This window comes from Canis lupus, chromosome 7 (assembly GCF_011100685.1).
Source record: "Canis lupus familiaris isolate Mischka breed German Shepherd chromosome 7, alternate assembly UU_Cfam_GSD_1.0, whole genome shotgun sequence".
NCBI lineage: Eukaryota > Metazoa > Chordata > Mammalia > Carnivora > Canidae > Canis > Canis lupus.
Genome location: NC_049228.1, coordinates 45,978,298 through 45,999,408, shown reverse-complemented (window position 1 = coordinate 45,999,408; position 21,111 = coordinate 45,978,298). Strand labels below are relative to the sequence as shown.

Sequence of the window (21,111 nt, the reverse complement as noted above, 5' to 3'; positions counted from 1 at the left end):
GTCTAAAGTCCATACATATATTTCCAAAGCCTTTAAATGCCAACTGTAGCATGGAGAGAGACGGGGTGGCAGAAGCCGAAATGCCTCAAAAGCCATTTAAGTGTTACATTGCAGGATTTTCAGTGCTTCTCATCATGTAAAAGTAGATAAATATAGACATTATTCTCAACACTACCCTATAGTATCACAATGGTCCAAATGCCAGAGCTTACAGATAATGTCATCACAGTGCCTAGAAACTCAAACTGTAATATACCGTAGCATTTTCTTGGTGTTTTTTAAAGTTTCTTTCCACAATAAAAGGCTCCCTCTGCCTCTTGTTTCTTGGAGAGTTCGCCCCACTGATGAGTCTTCTCTCCCATGGGACTCGGTCATTTGGGGAACAGTCTTAGAAGCACATATCAACCAAGGAAGAAACTTCCTGGATTTCGATTGCCCACTTCCCCAGGTATAATAAACACTACAGGGGGGGAAGGATTGAGAAGAGCTGCCACCGGTCAACACAGAAGGGCAGTTCCAACCTAGGTTGGTGTCTTTCTTTTCTTCCTTTTTTAAAAAAATCTATTTCTTAAATAATAATAAATGCACATGATGTGTTAAATATGTATATATATATTTCAAAAGAAAAAAATGGGGCACAAGATTGTCTTACAAGTCGTGCTGGCTAATTTTTAGTTTGTATTCATAAGTGGTTTTTAAAAGCCTTTTTTAAAGTGTAATTTGCATGTTCTACTTTGATTGTATGTAAACATATTTTAGAACAAAAAATGTATTTGTATTTTATTGAATATAGAGGCAAGAAAATTGTACATTGTTTGAAATGTTCTTTTTGTAACAGTTTTTATTCATAAAGCATTTTTGTACATTTAAAATGAACACGGACTTGCTGTTATTTGAGGCGTAGATACATCTGGCATGCTTTACTGTCATGCTCCTCCATGGTCTTAGATGTTGGGTTTTAAACATTTTTTCTAAAAGAAAGCTCAGTCTTTTTCGCTACCAGATCAGGTTAGCACAGTATAGAGCACTTAACTATTAAAAAAAAAAAGTTAATCCTATTCATATGTTATTCATTGTGTGAAATTAAAGACATTCAATTCAGTCTAACATGAGTTGTGAATTCTTTTGTTTTATTTTCCATCTGGTTCACATCACTAAGGAGTTTAATAGTATTTGGGGGGTCTTTGCTCACACAAACTGGATATAGAATCATTGAGAAAATTCTAACCAAACCTCTGCCTTTTGCATGAATCTGGGAAGTACATTTGGTGCAAGATTTTGAGTCTGATTTACTGGGTTACTGTTCGGAATATATTACACCTGGACATAAAGCCAACGGCTGATTCAAAGAACCAGTCAGACCTCTGCTGAAAGCAATCAAAGTTTGTTGTATAATGTTGGAGACCCATCCTGTCCTAAATTTTTAGAACATTATGGATGGGGATTATGCTTTCTTACTAAATATCCCAAGATGTCAGGTATCTGAAGGATAGATCCCTGGCTGGATTTAAAGTTTGCAGTGATAGGGAAGGCTTTTTAATCAACCACAGACAGTTATGGATCACCTAGCCAAAGTCTACCAGTCTGAACAAGACCCCGAGGGCAAGGGCCAGAAGCAAGAAGGCCTTGTTCTGAAGGAACTTACAGGCCTGTGTGAAATGCGAACTAGCAGTTCTAAGTGAAATGTGGCAACTGGTAAGAGTGATGGGGTCTCAGAAGAAGCAGGGAGCCCCCAGGCTGGCACTTTCTTCTCTTCCCACTCTGTTCCAATTTTGTGTTTAGAGTCAAGTTGTTTCTTAAGGCCCTTTTAAAGTATAATTTACACATTCCACTTGGAGAGTATGTTAAACATATATATAGTTATTTATTTTTCATTCTTTTTGTCTAATCGGATGTTCCACCTCCAAAAGCCAACAAGGCACATAGGAAATACCAGGAGCAGCTCTGATCCCTAACTATCAATCGGACCTGCTGTGACATTTATTGAAACATTCAGTATTTGTAGCACTCACAGTGGAATAACAGAAGTCTGGTGGAATGAATGGCAGTCGTCAGGAGAGATTATCAGGGCAGCCTCAGGATGGTCAGAGCACTAGCGCTATAGGTAGCCTCCCGAGACTCAGAGAATTTAGTCAGCAACTCCTAACAAAGTAGAATTTGCCCTCTTTTCCCTCTCTGCCAACTATCTTGCACTGAACCAGGAAAATTTAAAGCCTTATAGAGTCTTCTTTCTAACTCGGGTTCATTAGACCAGTGGTATTTCTGAAATCAGCAATGACTTCCCAGAGTACCCCTAATCTCTTCCCACCAGCAGGGACAAAGCTGTTGCCTTGGAATGGATTGGCCCATCTTTTGGAGGTTTTTAATCAGGCCACAGATTGGCAATGTGCTGACAAAGATTCTCAGGAAAGTCAGATGGGTTCACACATGGGGCTGGTATGAATCTCAGTCTACAAACAGATGAGTGGAAGGAATAGATATCGTTAAATTTTTCTGCAACCCAACGTTATTAATTTTTAAGCCCCTGTTGCACCAGCAGAGCAGAATCGTAGTTCCAGGCCTAAAGGTTCCACTTTCTAATCTAGAGGGGGAGGAAGGAAGGGTCACTTGGAAAACCTTGCTCCGCCTTCCATCCAAATTGTTTCTCTGTGCCCGAGTCCTTTCTACATCCCTAGTTTTTAGGCATTTGAAACTGAAAAGCCAGGGGGAAAAAGTCTTTTTCATTTTTTTCCCCTTCTGCTTTCTGCTGTTGAATATATGCTCTGAGGGGCTGAGCCCAAACCAGCCACACTGCCTGTACTGGGGAAGGACACCAGTAGCAGAGTGGGCATATTGGAAATCAGTTATGACTTCAAAATTTTTAACCTGTCACACATGTGATAGAGAGTGAGGACAATGGGATACGAATAGCTAAAGGATTTGCCCAAGGTCACAGAAGGCTCTTCATAGGTTAGATGAGATAATGACCCAGTGCGAAAGGGGTCAAGAAGGGGGCAAACAGTGGTATGCATCCCACTGTTGCTAGTAACACCTTCACTTTTATGGGAAATGCCCACATCCAGGGTTCTAATTGCTATACAGTGTGGCCGTACTCGGCTTAAGTGTGTCATGGGGGCTTTTATTTGCAGAATTAATTAAAGGAAAAACAGGTTCCAAGTGTTATTGACATTCATCTATGCTAAATTGGAGAGTAACAAATTAGAAATAGTAAAATCTCCAAAGAGTCAGAAGCCACACATCTTCTGTCACTACTAAGCTTGATATTTTAAAACTGATATTTTAAAACTCGTTCTCCTGTTTTTAGTGGATAGAGCAATAAAACAAGAATCAAGAGACCTGGGATGTATTTCTGCCCGGTCACTGAAGAGTTCTATGCCCACATGCAAAACTTACTGGAGTTTCGCTTGCTTACTCTCGAATGGGAGGTTAAATTTTCAAGGGTATCTGCAGTCTAGAGTATCCAATGCTGTCACCTTGGTGCCTTCCAAACAGGTCCCACCTTGAGTTTCCATTGAACCCCCATCATTGTGTACAACCAATGACATGTTGGGGTCGTCACCTCAACATAGTCTATCCTATCCTGATCTGATCAAAGGATGTGAGGGTATAGAAGAAATCAGTGGTAAGAAAAAAGAATCATGAGGACCTATAATCAAGTTTTCCCTTCCTTTTTTTCCATCTTTCTTTCACTATCTGCACCCTGCCAAGTCCTCCAAGATACAAGGATGAGTAAGGAAGACAAAGTACCACTCAATTTTATGCAAGCAAATCTAGATCATGAACCCCCTGCTCCCATTCTCTATCTGCCCAACTTCTCATCTTTTAAAGTTCAAACCCCACCTCCTCTGGGAAGTTTCATGACTACAACCTACAAATTCTCAAACCATCCTTTTGGTTACTTTTCTTAATAATACCACCTATGACACAGTATAATCCTTAGCCAGAGCTACCATGTCTGGTTGTAGAGGTTGTGTTCTGCACAAGCAGACCTGGCTGAGAAAGTAAGTTGGAGCTGAAATCCAGCCTGCACACTGCTTGTCAAGCTCTGTGCCCTTGCTCTGGCATCTGTACCAGATAGACATCCTTTTCTCATTCTCGCAAAATCATTTTTGTAAGAACAAAAGCTTAGAAAAAAAAATGAGATCTGTGTATCTCTGGAACGTAGAGATGATCTCTGTTGCTACTTCTCAGACCATCCATGCTGCCCTTGCCCCTGAAACCCCCAAGACCTGTCTCCCAAGTTTTCCCTCACTGCATTCATTAATACTACTCCAGAAGACCCTAAATCCATCCCCAAACTAGACAGTTGTAAGAAACCAATGAAAGCAGTTGTGATGGTTAATTTTATGTGTCAGCCTGAGGGACCACAGGATGCCCAGGTGAAACACTTCTTTCGAGTGTGTCTGTGAGGGTGTTTCTAGGTGAGATTAGTGTTTGAATCAGTAGACGGAGTTAAGTGGGTTGCCCTCCCGGCTGTGGGTGGGCCTCATCCAGTGCCACCAGGGCCTGAATAGAACAAGAGGAGGAAGGTGGAATTCACCTCCTTTTCTGCCTTACTGATGAGATGGAACATTTCATCCTCTGCCCTCCGACTGGGATTCATGCCATTGGCTCCCCTGGTTCTCAGGCCTTCGAGTGAGGACCGAAGGACACCACTGGCTTTCCTGGGTCTCCAGCTTACAGATGACAGACTGTGGGACCTCTCAGCCTCCATTACCATGTGAGCCAATTCCTATAAAAAAAATCAATCTATCTTTCTATCTTCCTCTCTGTTTGTATATAAATATAATCTATTGATTCCATTCCTCCTCTGGACAATCCTAATACAACCAGACACCAGCCTGTGCAAACATCAAGTAGTTTCAGATTCACATCCCTGTGAATATCACTTGCTAAGCAGGTAGACATCTGATGCCTCAGAAGGTCTCCTTGGGAACTTTCATTTTGAAATAATTATGGATTCACAGGAGGATGCTCAGGTATGTACACGGAAGTCCAGAACAACCTTCTCCCAACTGCCTCCCCCAACCCCATGTCGACATCCCCTACAATCACAGTATGATAACAAAACCAAGAAATTGATGTTGGCACAGTTCACTGAGCTTATTCAGGTTTTACCGGTTATATATGAACTCACTTGTGTGTGTTTGCGCACACGTACAGATCTGTGCAGTTTTGTCACATGGATAGCCCTGTGTAATCACCCCCACAATCAGTAAACCATCACCACAGAGATTTCCCTCTGCTGACCACTCCCTCCCTCACCATCCTAATCCCTGGCAACCGCTAATGTGTACTTCAGCTCAACGATTTTCTCATTTCAAGAATATTACATAAATGGAATTGTACAATATGTAGCCTTTTTAAAATAGGGTCTATTTTTAGAACAGTTGTAGATTTACAAAAAATTGCCAAGATAGTACAGAGAGTTCCCGCAAACCCTGTAATAAGGCCAGTTTCCCTTATTAGTAACATTATTACTTATAGTGTGGCATCTGTCACAATTAATAAAACAAATTATTACATTATTATTAACTATACATTATTCAAGTGTCTTTAGTTTTTAGCTAATGCCCATTTTTACGTTCTAGAATCCTCTCCAGGAGACCACATTACATTTAGTCATGTCTCCTTAGGCTCCTCTTAGCTGTGACAGGTTCTCAGACTGTCCTTACTTTTTAATAACCTTGACCATTTTGAGGAGTATTGGCTACGTGTGTCCTTAAGTTGGGTTTATCTGGTGTTTTTCTCATTAGATTGGGGTCATATGTTTTTGAGAGGATGACCACGGAGGTAAAGTATACATACTGTCAAGACATCACTGCTGATTTTAACCTTGACCACCTGGCTGGCAAGTTGCTTCCACCCCTCATCCTTTTTCATAATTTGTTCCTTGGAAGGAACTTACTACATGGAACCCACACTTAAGAAATGAAGTTATCCTTCTCTCCTTTGGGGCTGTGTATCTACATAAATTACTTGAAATTCTTATGCACAGAGTGGTTTTTTTATACTTTTGATTTTGAAATAATTTTAGGCTTACAGAAAAGTTGCTAAAACAGTACAGGGTTCTATTTAATGCCTCCACCCAGCTTTCCCTTCATGTTAACTTCTTACATAGCCATTGTACAATTACCAAAATTAAGAAATTAACCTTGGAACAATGTTATTAGCTGAAATACAGGCTTCAGCTTCCACCAGTTTTTCCAAAAATGTCTTTTTAAAAAAATCTTTGTAAAAAGTTTAATTGTGGTAAAATGCATGACATAAAATTTAGCATCTTGACCAGTTTCAAGTGCACACACTTCAGTAGTGTTAAGTATATTCACATTGTTGTGCAACTCATCCCCAAAACTTTTTTCATCTTGCAAAATGGAAACGCTGTTATGCATTCACAGCAGGTCCCCATGGCCCCCTCTCCACAGTTCCTGGCATTCTACTTTCTGTTTCTCTGAGTTTGACTACTCTAGATATCTCCTGTAAGTGAAATTATATAGAATTTGTCTTTTATACCCATTTATTCAATGATTGATTTATATTAATATGGACTCATGGATATTGATTTTATATTCTGTGTTATATTCTAATACCAACTGGTTTATTTTGTTGCTTAAATTATTAGAATTATCACCATTGGGAGTTCTTTTAATTGGCTCCTATATTACTTTGACATATCCTCATCATTGTGTGTGCATAACTTTTTTGTTGGGGGAAGGTGGGAGTTGGTGGCACTTTTTCACTTATAAGATGGCATAAGATGTTCCAGGCTCATCTCGTATATTTCCTGTGCCAGTCCTAGAATTAATCGTTTCTCTAAGAATTTAAGTTTCTTTTATTCAAGAATGGTATTAGAAGCCAAGATATGGGCACTAGGTTTTCATATCGCTATTGGTGTGCCATTACTACTTGGCCCTCTCAGCTGGCAAAGCAAGGAAATATATATGTATATACTAACCTGTGTATGTACACTATATATAAATATTTTTATATGCCACCATCTGTATCTCTATTAAGCTAAACATGAGTCTAAACTGTATCTCTAACTGTAATAAATTATCACATGATCATTCTAGCCTTCTTCTCTTGCTTATCTGTACCCTCCCACTCCAACAGAGAAAAACCTGGTTCTCATCATCTGCCATTCATTTCTCAATTGTTTAATTCCAGTATACCACAGTATCAGAGTAGTTGACTTACACCTGTGCTATCGAATTGGCATTTTGTTTCCACTTAGCATAATTTTTTTTGAGATTTATCTAAGTTGCATGTGTTCAGTAGTGGGTTTCACCTCATTGCTAAGTAGTGGTCTACAGAATGGGTATACTGGGGTTTTTTGACTATGCACCCATTGAAGGACATTTGGGTAATTTCTAATGAAGAACATTGGGCTATTACAAATAAAGTTGCTATGAACATGGATATACAAGTAACTGTGTGAAAATAAATTTTAATTTATCTGGAAAAATTGTCCCAAACTCTGATTGATGGGCTATATATGGTCAGTCCATTTTTAGTTTTGAATGGAAATGATAAATGATTTTTTGAGAGGATATATCATTTTACATTCTCACCAACGATGTAAGAATAATCCAGTTTCTCTGCATCCTTGCTAACATGTGATGTTTGTTTGTTCCATTTTATTTTTTTTTAAAGATTTTATTTATTTATTCATGAGAGACACACGCACACACACAGAGGCAGAGAGGCAGGCAGAGGGAGAAGCAGGCTCCATGCAGGGAGCCCGATGTGGGATTCGATCCCGGAACCCCAGGACCGTGCCCTGGTCCAAAGGCAGGCACTAAACCACTGAGCTACCCAGGGATCCCTGACTACCTTCCATTTTAGCCATTCTGATAGGTACAATGATAATCATTGTGGTTTAAATTTGCATTTCTATATTGGCTAATAATGCTGAACATCTTTTCATGCGTTTGCCATCTGTATATCCTCTTCAGTGAAATGTCTATGCATGAATTTTGCCCCTTTTCTAATTAGATTTGTTTTAATGCTGAATTTTGAGAATGTTTTATATATCTTAAACATAAGACTTTATTGGGTATGTGACTGGCAAATATTTTTTTTCCTAGGCTGTAATTTCTTTTCACTTACATTTAAAGTCTTAAAACATGAGTGTTATTCACATTTTAGCATGAGGAGACAGGCTCAACAAGATAAAGGACTTGTTTTTTAAATACACAGTTATTAAAGGCATAGCTTGGATTAGAACTTGTACATGTTAGCTCTTAGCCAAGTACTTTTCTATAATGGACCATAATCTTGGTGATGTCACACTTGGTAATGTGTTTCTCTTTCTTGATGCCAAAGACTGTTTCAATTAATAATAGACTGCTATTTTGGAAGAAACCTTAGAAAGATTATAGCTCAAGTCCCATTTACAAATGGTAAAACAGAGCACAGGGAGCTGAAATGAATCAGCCATATTCACATGTTTACTAATTAATGATGGAACCCAGCCTGGAGTCCCAGTCTGATCTTTTTCTGGTCCTACCATGCACGCCCTTGGTGTTCCTCAAGTCTCACCATGGTTAGCATGCCCATGTCCTAGAGCTGATGGGGAGGGAATAATAATGACTTCAGAGCTCAGAAAGTAACTCTTCACCTGGAAGGGGTGAGGGAGAGTGACAAAGTGCCACAGACAAAGCCAGTTGAAGTGGGCACATGGAGAGCCACTGGTGAGGATAAATGGGGGCTGCTGGTGCCTGTGAATATTATCACTGTACCTCCAAACCAATATTTATTTCCCTGCAATATATGTGACAATCTGAATAGAAGCTGTTTGTGCCTAATAGTTTACTGTTATCTTGACTCAAAACACTAAAATGTATTGCTCTTAAGTAAGTGAATTTTCCTCGATACAGCAACATATGTACACACCTTCTGTTGCTTTTTCCATCACCACCTTCTACCCTATCACACCCATCCAGGCACAAACATCTTCATGGAGGCTGGCATGGAGTGGTGGTGACCCACACAGCTAGGGGAAGAGACTCTGCTTCTTTTTCTGCCCAAGTGAGAGCCTTTGGCTTAGGAGAATGTCAGTTATACACTGTTGTGTTCATGGTGACCAAGGAAATGTACATGTTCAGAAATACCCATGAGGCTCCCAAAGGCTCTCTAAACTCTTTAGGTCTCTGGGGACATTTCATTTTATTTTTTAAAACTATTTATTGTAAAATAAAACACTAATACAGAAACCACACCAAATATGGTTTCTTGAATCATTGTAAGGTAAACACTCTATAAGCACCACCCAGGTCAAAAAATAGAAACTATTAAGCTACCCTAGAAGTGCTCCATGATCCACATCCCAACTCAGCCCATCCCTCCTCCAAAAGTCTCCTGACTTTTATAGAAATCACTTCAATGCACTTCTTTATGGTTTCATCAGCCAAGTGTACCTTCCTAGACATGAAGAGCTAGTCTTCCCCAATTTTTCAACTCACTACGTCGTTTAGATCTCTTTGAATCTACATTTTTCCCATTCATCCATACTCTTCTTTCCACGGTCCTGTTGAAGAACCTTGGCTACTGACCTGCAGAGATGTCACAATATGGATGCTGCATACTCCTGGTATAGTTCAACATGTTCCTCTGTCCTCATAATTCCCTGAAAATTGGCAATAGATCCAGAGCTATATCCAGAAATAGCTGGACTCAGGTCTAATCCCTTAGAAAAGATTGTAGGTGGAATTGTATCCATTCAAGAGGCACACAATGTCTGTTTGTCTCTCTGCAATGTTAACAGCTATTGATGCTCAATGCCTAGAGCTATTAATTTATTAGGATTTGAAAAGTGGTGACATTTTAATAACATCATTACTTTCCACTGATGAGTTGGCATGGTTTTATAAAGAGGTGCTTTCCCTTGTCTCCTCTTTAGTCACCTGGTGGTACAGTTTATATAAGAAAAGTAAAAGAAGTATTTAATTCTTCCTTTTATTTTCTGGATAATAGCTTCCTTCCTATCATCCTCCAAAAGTGACCAACTGGTCTTGTTAAATATTATTTTGAACTCAGGGATTTAAACATATTTGAAGGGTTTCACTCCATTGCAATGATTTTCATTATTAAAGCTCAAATTGGCCCATCTGTGGCCAGTTGGAGTCTCTTCAAGTTGGCTCCTAAATCCTTTTTGTCTAACCCCAGCAGTTTCATATAACCTAGTAGGCTTTGATAGCTTCTTGGCATTCTGATGTGATGAGATGTTCTAAGCTCATCTTGTGATTTTTTCTGTCCAGACCTTAAGCCATTTCTCTAAGAGCTCTTGTTTTGCATTGCTTCATTTTTAAGTGAGAAATGGTATTTCAAGGCCAAATTCTAAGCACTAGGGATAGATAGATAAATAATCTAAAATAGATTTGAAGTGAAAATATCAGTATGAACTTGGGGTGTGTGTGTGTGTGTGTGTGTGTGTGTGTGTGTTCATGCTGATACTTCTAAATCAAATTCCTGAATCTGAATCAGAAGAGTTTTTACTAAAACTTACATCTACGTTCTTCTTTCATATCAAGAATCTTAAGGACAGGAATGCCTGGGTGGCTCAGCGGTTGAGCACCTGCCTTTGGCCCAGGCCCTGATCCCAGGGTCCTGGGATTGAGTCCCACATCAGACTTCCTGCATGGAGTCTGCTTCTCCCTCTGCCTATGTCTCTGCCTCTCTCTGTGTTTCTCATGAATAAATAAATAAAATCTTTTTTAAAAAAAGAATCTTAAGGATGTAAAGGCAAACAAAATCTATGAACCATAATTATTCATCTTTTTCTACTCGACATCATGTATACCACAGTCTCAGTAGAACAACGTAATGCCATCATCAATACGATTTTCTAAAAAGTGGGAAAAAATGGACTGAGCTTTTCTCTTCTTCCCATCTTTATTGCTCTTCTCTGTCCACAGTTTCAGAACATAACACATATACTTGTTCTCTTTTGACACACACTTAATCTTAGTTCTAAAAGTAGCTATCTAATACTTCATCACTGGAATTCAGTCAGTTTTGGTGTCTGAAGCTCAAAATCAAGCAAATTCCTAAGAAAAGATTCTTGGGAGTATAATTTCCTGAGTCCTTGCAGGTCAATGGGTTGGTGGTGCCCTTTACACTTGAAAGTCTATTTGTTGTGTATAAAATTCATGTCTCGCACCTTCTTTCCCTGAGTCTTTCAAAGACGCTCTTCTGTCTCCTCGGACATGAAATGCTACTTTTGAAAATTATGATCTAATGTTCTTTCCTTGTAAGTCCCTTGCTTTTGCTTTTTCTTTACATCCAATCATTTTACTAGAATATGTTTAGGTGTTGGTCACTATTCTCTTAAATATGTGACTTAAAATGTTTTTTTTAAGGAAAGCTTTTCTGAACCCTATCTTTTAGGATTCTTTACTCTGCTTCTTGGCTTTGGTTTTCTTCTTCGATGACTCCTGTTACCTTCCAGGATCTTCTTTTGTGTAGCTCCAATTTTAGTCACGCTATCACACATCCTTTTTTCTCTCTTTGCTTTACTCCTTTTTTCTTTTAAATGTTTTTCTCCACTTAACCTTCGATTTCTCTTCAGGTATTTTTGTTTGTGTTCATTCGCACCGGTATTCCTTCTGCTTTCATTTTCATTTGTGACATGTTTTTATTGATTTCAAATCTGTCCCTGAGTCCTGTCTCTTCATTTCTCAGGGTTTCTAATTCATGCTATTCTTTTTTTGTATCTTGTAATGTTTTCTTCCTCTCTTTTAGCTCATTTTGAAACAGCAGCCTGGAGTTTTGTTTTGTGGGCATGTTTTACTGGCATATTTTCATTCTTATCTCTTAATTCTCTTTTTTACTGTAACAGATTTTAAAAGATTTAAAAGTTGATACGTTTCTAATTTTTATTTGAAATTAGTTTCCCTGAACTTCTAGAAAGACATGAGGGTGAGGACAGATTTTCTAATTCCACATCACTCCATCTTGTGTTTTGTTGTTGTATTAAACATGTTAGTGGGCAGCCCTGGTGGTGCAGTGGTTTAGTGCTGCCTACAGCCCAGGGTGTGATCCTGGAGACCTGGGATTGAGTCCCATGTAGGGCTCCTTGCATGGAGCCTGCTTCTCCCTCTGCCTGTGTCTCTGCCTCTCTCTCTCTCTCTCTCTCTCTCTCTGTGTCTCTCATGAATACATAAATAAAATCTTTTTAAAAAATAAATAAATAAATAAACATGTTAGTATGTGTTCTAAGATTTCCTGCCCATTTCCCTTACCCACTCTTTGAATCTTCTCTCTCCATCCTATTATCCCTATTCTCTCTAGTACTAGTCATTTTATTTTTAATTTTTACTGTTTTAGTTTTTTAAAGATGAAAAAACATTTTTAAGTAATATCTACACCTAATGTGGGGCTTGAGCTTACAACCCCAAGATCAACAGTTGCATGCTCCACTGACTGAGCCAGCCAGGTGCCCCTCTAATTGTCATTTTAATGATACAAGGGTTTGGCATGATTATATTCTCAAGTATAGTCTCAGTGACCACGTGCTAACTACTGGCTAGAACTTACCGGGCCGAGAAGTCATCTCTGCTCACAAGTTAAGGTTGTCTCCACCTTCATCTGTGGATCTGACATGCAAAATGAAAGAAAATGACCAGGCCAGGACTCCAGTACTGGAAGAGTTAAAAGGAGAAAAAGAATGTATCTAAGTGAAAATAGGTCCCAAGCCTGACCTTAGAGTGTGGATGTAGACTGCTGGAAAGGGCAAAGAAGAGGCAACCTCTGGTGTGTGTCATAAATAGGGGGAAGAAAATACAAGCAAACATGCTGTAAGTTATGCATGTGCTATGATCATGGAACAGAGAGATCAAACTGGCTGGTGTGGGAAGGTGTCACCAAAGAGGAAGAAAGGATCAGTGGGGAATAGAAGTGAATAAATAGGAAAGCATCATTATGTTAAAAAGAAAGAAAATTGGGGCTGAAATTGCTGAGCATTTATGATACATTTTAAAAACAATAAACCAGGACTCAAAATTCCAGAGAGATTGGTTTATGGTTTATGGTCCAAGTCTTATATTTTCATTATGTGTTCCCTTTAATACTTAGTACTGTGCCCATAGAATACTCTCAAATTTGCTGATTCAACACAATAATAAATTACCATAGGCCCACTCCATAAAAAAGTCTGTGGGAGCCAATATAAATACAGTGGCCATAGCACAGGTGCTGGCCCTCAGGGAAAGTGTAGCCAATGATGGCTAACGTAATTGAGATAAAACATTCACAAACCAGTGTAGCTATGAATTACCATCAGCAGGGCTTAATTAAAAAAATACATTCCTTTTTAATATTTTTAAGAGATGTTCTTTTTAAGAACCACTTACCTATGTGAAGCAAGCAAAGAGCAAATGACTCTAAACTCACAGAGAGGTAAATGTCAGTACTTAATAAATACCATTTTTCTCCATCTTCCTCTCCTTCCTTCCTTTTTTTTTTTTTTTTTGCCACTAGCGCGATACTCTTTCTCCCTAGACCAGGAGTTGGCAACCATGGCGGTGGGCCAAATCCAGTCTGCTGCCTATTTTGTGTGGCCTACAAGCGAAGAGTGGCTTTTATATTTTCAAATGGGTTGGAAAAAAAAATCAAAAGAAGAATGATATTCCATGTCCCATGAAAATTACATGAAATTCAAATTTTAGTATCCATCTATAAAGTTTTATTTAAACCCAGCCCCTCTCATTCATTAACATATTGTCTGTGGCTGCATTCCCACTGCCACAGAGTTGAGTACTTACAACAGAGAACATACAGCCCGCAAAGCCTGCAATGGTTATTGCCTGACCCTCAAAGAAAGAGTGTGCTGGCCCCTGGCAGAGACTAACTTAATTGTTGGTCACCAGGAAGTTAAAACACAGATTGTGTACACATGATTCAGCTCATTAGGAAAGTTGCCTGGTAGCATTTTACTCAGCTCCTGAGAGGGAACAATAATCCCCATCTCATTTTTATAACTTCCTACCCTATTCACATTCATGCCATGCTTCAGGGGCCCTCAGTCATTGGGGCTTCTAGCTCCTTGATTAGGCTGTATTTACAGGTTTCCCACTATCTAAAAGCAAGGTGTTCCTGTGAAATTGTTCGTAAGTTGAAACAGCTGAAAGTGAAGAAGCTGTTAACCATTAATTTATACGGAGAAATGTTTGAGTGTTCCCAGACCCCCAAAATAACCTCTCTGAGACTTTTCTGATAACTTAGGACACATCTTGTTAATGGCTGCACAGAAATCAATCAAGACAAAGCATCCGGACACAGTTTAAAGCCTTGGCAGTTGATGCCAAGATTGCTGAGTGTGCTTGCTGGGGCCGCCTGCACGCCTCGGGGTGTGTGCTGCCTCTGCAACCATAACCGATGGCTGTAAAACAATGAATATTAGTTTTGCATTTCACTTCTCTTTTCACAAAAGCGAAAATCCTCTTTGGATTTCTTTCGGCTAGCAAAAACAGGTGCTAACATAGGGCTTTCATAGAAGCCAAGTGATATAACACAAACTTTTGAAAAGCAGGGGACAACTGTCTTTGGACTGTTCTTCCTGGCCCCTGGATGTTTCCATTCTGTCTAGTTTTCCAGTCCAGGTAAAGCCCCCTGGCCTCTGGAATCCCATCCTTTGTTCTACCAGATGAAAGCAGTTGCTCCTCTGCCCACCTGGAGCAGGTAGGCACTAACGCCAGGGGATCTAGTCCTGATTAATAATTAACTGTCTCTTACTGTTTCCACTCTTGCGGGTGTCTACTCATGCCCAAGGTAAGCACATACATAGAAGCACAGCCTCTGTTAAGGGTTTTGTTCTATCCATCCTCTCCAATGCCAGTCCCAGCCCCTTTGGATGATCACTGTGTCTTTGTTGATTGACCCATTAAGCGGTTGAGCCATTGAGGTGTCAGCCTGGGGTAACCAGCATCAGAATAGCCTTTGTGTGAAGGCTGTGCCTTGGGCAGTGTTTGTTTGCTTTGTGCTCTTTCTTCTTCGAGTACCTCCTGGTTCACTGGATTTGAGGAGCATCTGAGAAGGAGAGAAGATGGTGCAAGTGAACCAAAGAACTTGCCTCCATCTGCCTTCAATTCTCAGACTGGGGAAACATTCCCAGAAGGCCTGGTGCATGAGAACCTGACGTGGTGACAGAACGTTCTGTCTCCCTCTTATTACATGAGCAGCACACAGAGTTTCTGCAGGCTCATAAATCCTGAAGGCCTTTTCCAGCCACAGCACTTGGGCTGCTGGCCCCCATTCCAGGAAACAAACACTTTGAAACCCCCATTGAATGGGAACATTGTGTTTCTGCACATCCAGCCCACAGTGGGCTGATCTCTCCCGGCGCAGGTAGGCTGGGCTGTCCAGTTCAGTTAGATATGCTTTATGCTTCGTAAGCTTTGACCTGCTGGAAATTTGCAGGAAAATTCAGTTGCCCAACACTGTTCGGTGGTATGTTTTGAGAACTGAAAGAGGGATTATGAATTTGTTAAATTAAATTTTCTGGGAGGAAATCCAGAAAAGTGTTCTCCAGGGGCTAACACAGAATGGTGACTCAAGAGGGGAAGTGGGAAAGACCCAGTGCCCAGAGAGGGCCTAGGAATCTGCGGCAGGCCCCAGGTGAGCACCTCCTCAGCTGCCCTGCTTTGGGGGCTCCCCCCTAGCTGCAGAGGGGAAGAACGTCTGGTGCCTAGCCTGGAGATGGAAGGAGGGAGAAAGGAGGAGAGAAGTGAAAACTCCCTGGGGTTCTAGCATGCATGCACAGGCACCACCAGCCATCAGCACCAGCCTTGCCCAGCAGCCCTTCACACACCACCTGCCTCCCATGCCAGGCAGCTCTTTGCTCTTGCTTCTGCCTTCTCTTCTTTTCCCATGAAGATTTGTGGTGTTCCTGGCCACATCTGGAGTATTTAGTCTTTGGCAACACATTAAAAAAGACATGTTGTAGCAGAAAGAGTATTGCACACTGGCTTGAAGGCAGAGTGCTGGATATGAGAACTTGGGCAAGTGATATATTCAGTTCCCTCTTCTGTAAAGTGAGAGACTGTAGTATTGACCTCCCAGTGTTACCATGAGAGTAAAATAAGACAATAGCTGTGAAAGTCCTTTATTAACCACAACACAAGTGGAAAACATTATTAGTATGCCTGGCAATATTATGTAAGTTGCTACTGGTAAACTTGCTACTACTATGATGACTTGTCCTGTTAATACACCAGTGATTTTCATCGAAGGACTGGATGAGGAGGGTGAAGAATCTGGAAACCACATCATACCTGAGAGGTATGGTTGAATAAACCAGCTGGAGTTGGCCCAAGGAGGAATCTCAGTGGGAAAATAGCTGTCTTCAAGGATTTGAAGCTGTGCCACGTGGAAAAGGAAGTAGCTTTGTTCTGAGTCCCTCCAGTGCAAACCCAAGACCACAGAGAATTACAAGGAGAAATATTTTATTAAAGGACAAGAAAAATTTGCTCTTAATATAATCATTGAACAATGCAAAATACCATCTTGGGACACAGTGGACACATTGCCTTTGGAAATGTTGAGGTGGGAAGAAGCGAGCATCTCTACAGAAAGACTTTGTCATTGGTCCATTAATTTACTTATGCAGTAATCTCTGTGGATAGCCCACTGAAGGGCAGGCACTACTTTAGGTGCTACAAGCAGCACAGTGAACAGGACCACCTCTTGCTCTCTTAGATAACAAATTAGATTAGATTAGATTAGATTAGATTAGATTAGAGCAATGGGTAGAGGTTGGTTGGATGCTACTTCATGGCTGTCATTTCTTATCACTTCTATCATTCTGAGGCTTCCAGAGTACTATGATTTCACAAGTATGCGATTAACAGGAGAGACAGGGGACAATCAACCTGGATTTGCCCTGTATGTAGACTCTCCCTTCAGCCTTACAGAGAATTCCCTGGCAGTAGAGAAAGGGTCATGGAAGCAGCCTCTAATTCTTTGCTAATCCTTTTCCCTAACTGAGTGGCTCTCAGGATGAGAATGGTCTGTGCTTTCCCAGTGGGTCTCAGGGATTGGCTCTCCAAGGAGCTGGACTTACAAGCCCCCCAAACCCCTCAGAAGCTTCTGCAAGGTGAGCAGCAAGGGTACACTCAGGCAAGGGTGCACTCAGGCAAAGGTGACAGCAAACAGGATGATGTAACCCTTACCTAAAATACATCTCCTCTTGCCCTGGAGGTAGCCTGCAATTCCCCCAGGCAGCCTCTCTTAAAATGCAAATATTCTTGACAGGAATACACTGTACCGCCTGCATTCAAGCAGCCAGCAGTTCCTAAATTTCACCCTCCAAAAATCTCACCTGGCTATCTCCTTCTCTCTCCAGATCACCTCTGCCTCTCCACATCTTGCCTAAACAGCTCCAACAGCCTTCTGCCCTCCCCATTAAACCTCATACCCCTCCCATTCTTGAAACCTTCATGATAGTGTCCTTCTCCACAGCCTGCCACTCACTGAATAACCTTCAGTGGTTCCCTGTGGCTGAGACCATGGTCTTTAAAGGGGGGTACACATGCCCCAGGACTCTGGGAAGAAAATACTCTAACTTCCATGGATATATTTCTCTAAAAAGTAGGAGAAAATAATTTTTAGATAGAAGCAACATATAGATCAACAGAGGGTCCTTATCCAGGCCTTTTGTCTGAGTGCCATGGGTTACTGAGGGCTCCTGAGCTATTTACAAGGTAAGGAGGTGGCTCACAGGAATTGGCAATGGCACCCTCTATCTATTTGCATTAATATACTGAGAAATCCAAGACCTCAGAATAAGAAAGACTTGGATTCAGTCTCATTCTGCCATTTCCTAACAGTGACACCTTGAGAAGGCAACTTACATTATCTTTCAAACCACAGCTTCCTCTTCTGTAAGACGAACATAATACCCTTAATTCAAACTTTTGCAGTAAAAATTAAATGAGATAATGAATGATTTTTAAATAATTGCTAAGACATAATTAGTATTCCATAAGTATTAGCTATTTTATCAATACTATAATACAAAATTAAAATTGCCTAATTTACATTTTTGTCCAGGGTTGTCTTTGACTAAAATTTACAAAGTGCTAATATTTGTGTTTGTTTTTTAAAGATCTTACTTATATATTTGACCAAGAAAAAGAGAGCAGAAGTAGGGGGAACAGCAGTAGGAGAGGGAGAAGGAGATTCTCCACTGAGCAGGGAGCCCAATGTGGGGCTCAATCCCAGGACCCCAGGATCATGATCTGAGCTGAAGGCAGACACTAACTAAGCCACCCAGGTGCCCCAAAGTGCTAGTATTTGAATGACTAGGGGAGTCAAAGATCATCCTAAATTGGACAATGCAGAAATCCACATGTGAGGCAGGATTTGTGGAGGGGATGATATATACTATGAGATATATGTTCCTTCCTTCCTTCCCCTTTTGTCCTTCTTTCTTCTTCATTTCAGTCAGGATTAGAAGAAGGAAGAGAACTTGTCCAGCTGGGGAGAGAAGCAGAATCGAGCATTCTTGGACCATTTCCTCAAATACATGGAGCTCAGTTCCTAAATGAAACCCTGAACCATAAGGGCTACAGATGGGTGGAACCATGGTTTGAGATATCCAGGGGGTGTGGAGTTTGCTATTTCACAGAAGAGTTAAATATAATAGTAATTGAGGGAAACAGTTGGATCAAAAGGAATTATTTGCTAGGCAGTTGCAAAACCAGAAAATGCTTAAAATGCAAACCACAAAATGAAGAAACCTCAAAGGTTAATGAAAACCTGCAATAATAGACAAAGGAAATGAAGAATTGCAACAGAGCCCTCCTTCCAACTCTATTAAGCAGTCATACCAACATCCTTCCAAGTAGGGAATGCTATCCAGCTCCATTTATTCTGCTTTGGAACTGCTGAAATAGGACAAGATGTTAAGATAAAATGCCTTAGTGTCTTCTCTCTTCGCAAGACCAAGAATAAAGGCACTAGTCTCTCCAAACATTGCTGAGACAGCACAGGCTTATGTCTGGTAGGTGTCCCACAAGGATTTGTTGAACAAATTAGAGTTCTTGGGCCTAGCCAGTTAAAAGTCAAGCATTTACTAAGAACCAGAGAAAAAAGGAGTAGAGAAGCTGTGTGGTAGGTCTAAGGTAGAGCCAAAAATATTGGTCCAAGGAAGGTACTTGGACAGAGTCAATCAATCAAAAGTCAGAGAAATAACAATAAATTATTTAATGTAGTGACAGGGAGACTGGAAAAATCAAACTGTATATAAGGTTCTAGATTGAGAGGAGAGAATGCAGTGCTGCAAAGGGCATAAGTTCATGATTCAGGAATTCCGGAGTGTGCCCATGTCTAAAAAATAGGAGGACCTGCAGTCCTGAGAAGAGGCCTGGGGCTAGTAGACGTGGTCCCAATACACATAAAAGAGTGAGTTGCCTTTGGATAGTTAGGATTTATGCTTCATGGCTCCTGGCCCTACTTCCATCAGAATGCATTCTTAAAACAGTGACACGTTCCCTGCACTGCAGTCTGGCAGTCAATGTCTGAAAATCAAGAACTGTGACTTCCTGCCAATGCCTCATCCAGTGCCCTATGAGAAGTCACTAACTACATATATTACAGAACTAGGAGGAAAGAACTAGTTTGCATGACACAAAACAGCCAGGGCATGGGAGGGCGTGAAAGCCAATAGACAACTGTCAAGAGGCCTGGTATAAGGCCTAACTCCATAACCAATTCATTTGTGGCTTTGGACAAACCTTCTAGACTCTGTTTTAGTTCACTTACAAGGAAGACAGGGATAAAATGTCTTATAACTTACTCCTAGGGATATTATAGAACCCAAATAAGATCCTGCAGGTACAAGTTCTTTGTAGACTTTAAAGGACTATTCAGACATCCTTACTTGTTTCGTTTGGGCAGCAGGACATCTAGGTTTTCAGCCAACACCATCCTAAAACTGTGTGATTTCTTTCTAAGGGAGAACGGAATTTTTTGTTGGTTTTTGTCTGTTTTATTTTTCTCCCCAAAGTCTTTAACCTTCTCTTGGCAGTCTGATAGTTGAACTGATCTAGGCTTGATACACTCATCCTTTTCTTTACCTAGCACCAGACTTCAGATGCTTTGATGTCAGACACTCTGGTTAGCATCTCCAGCACATGCCGCATTTCCCTGCATGTCTCACAAGCTGTCAGGACAACAGGAAATTTTACAGTTGGCATCAGAGTATAACTCAGCCACCCTGGACTCTGTTCTCTCCAAGAGATAAGCTTAGTTGACCGTGAAGACCAATGGAGGGTAATTCTGCGGAAAATCGCAGGGAATTGGCCCATTTGGGGGCCTTGTTGTGGTGATCTTGTGCACATTGGGCGAATTGATTTTCAATGAAAACATCACCTCTGTCTGTTCCTTTTTTGCTGACAGCACACAGAAGGAATGCTGAGCCAGGAGAAATAGTTGCAAAGTTTGGCCTGTGGTCTTCCCAACAGCTACCCATCCTCTCTTGCCCCCAAGTATCTCCCAGGAGAAACAGCCTCTGGTGGGGAAAGCTCAACCCCTTTCCAATTCTGTAATTGTATTCACCCTTGTATGCCTTTTCCCTCCTCTACCTCTTTAACCATTGGTCCTCAAAATTTGTTTCCCCAAAAGATCCTATTATGAATGAAGCCTTACAGTAATGTATAATGCAATGAGCCCAAACAGTGAATCAAGAGGCTTGGTTCAGTCCTGAGTATTCTCAGGACTGTGCATTTGAGTGGCATCACTGGCTTCTTTGAGTGCCAGCTGCTTCCAGTGTCAACAAAGTGAAGGATAATAATACCATAGTTTACCTACCTGCCTTATATACTTGTAAGGGTCAAATAAAATTAAAAATAGAAAAGCACTTTGACAAAATAATGGAGTAATTTAGATGGATTTTCATTATTATGGTTAGTAGTAATAATAACATTTGTATTGGCAGTAGCAGTAGTAGTGACCTGAGTAGTAGTGGTCTTTATAGACTCCTAGAGTCTTGGTGTCAGAAGGACCTAGTTCTCACCAAATATAATATCAAATTACCTATTAACTTCATTATCATAGTTACTATTTTATATGCTTCTTCCATTCTGTTTTCTCTAGGGCATTCACTGAAGCAAA

General features: G+C 40.6%; 1 long non-coding RNA gene across 2 annotated transcripts; it reads right to left on the bottom strand.

Moving 5' to 3' along the window:
• Positions 1-566: 566 nt before the first annotated feature.
• Positions 567-20,064, bottom strand: LOC111096751. 2 transcript variants are annotated; one of them, XR_005362435.1, is made up of 3 exons: positions 16,272-20,064; positions 12,538-12,641; positions 567-4,732 (listed from the first exon to the last, which is right to left on the bottom strand). It is a non-coding gene; the product is annotated as an uncharacterized LOC111096751 (long non-coding RNA). The 2 variants fall into 2 exon arrangements; XR_005362436.1 differs by lacking the exon at positions 16,272-20,064 and adding an exon at positions 13,764-13,807.
• Positions 20,065-21,111: the final 1,047 nt, after the last annotated feature.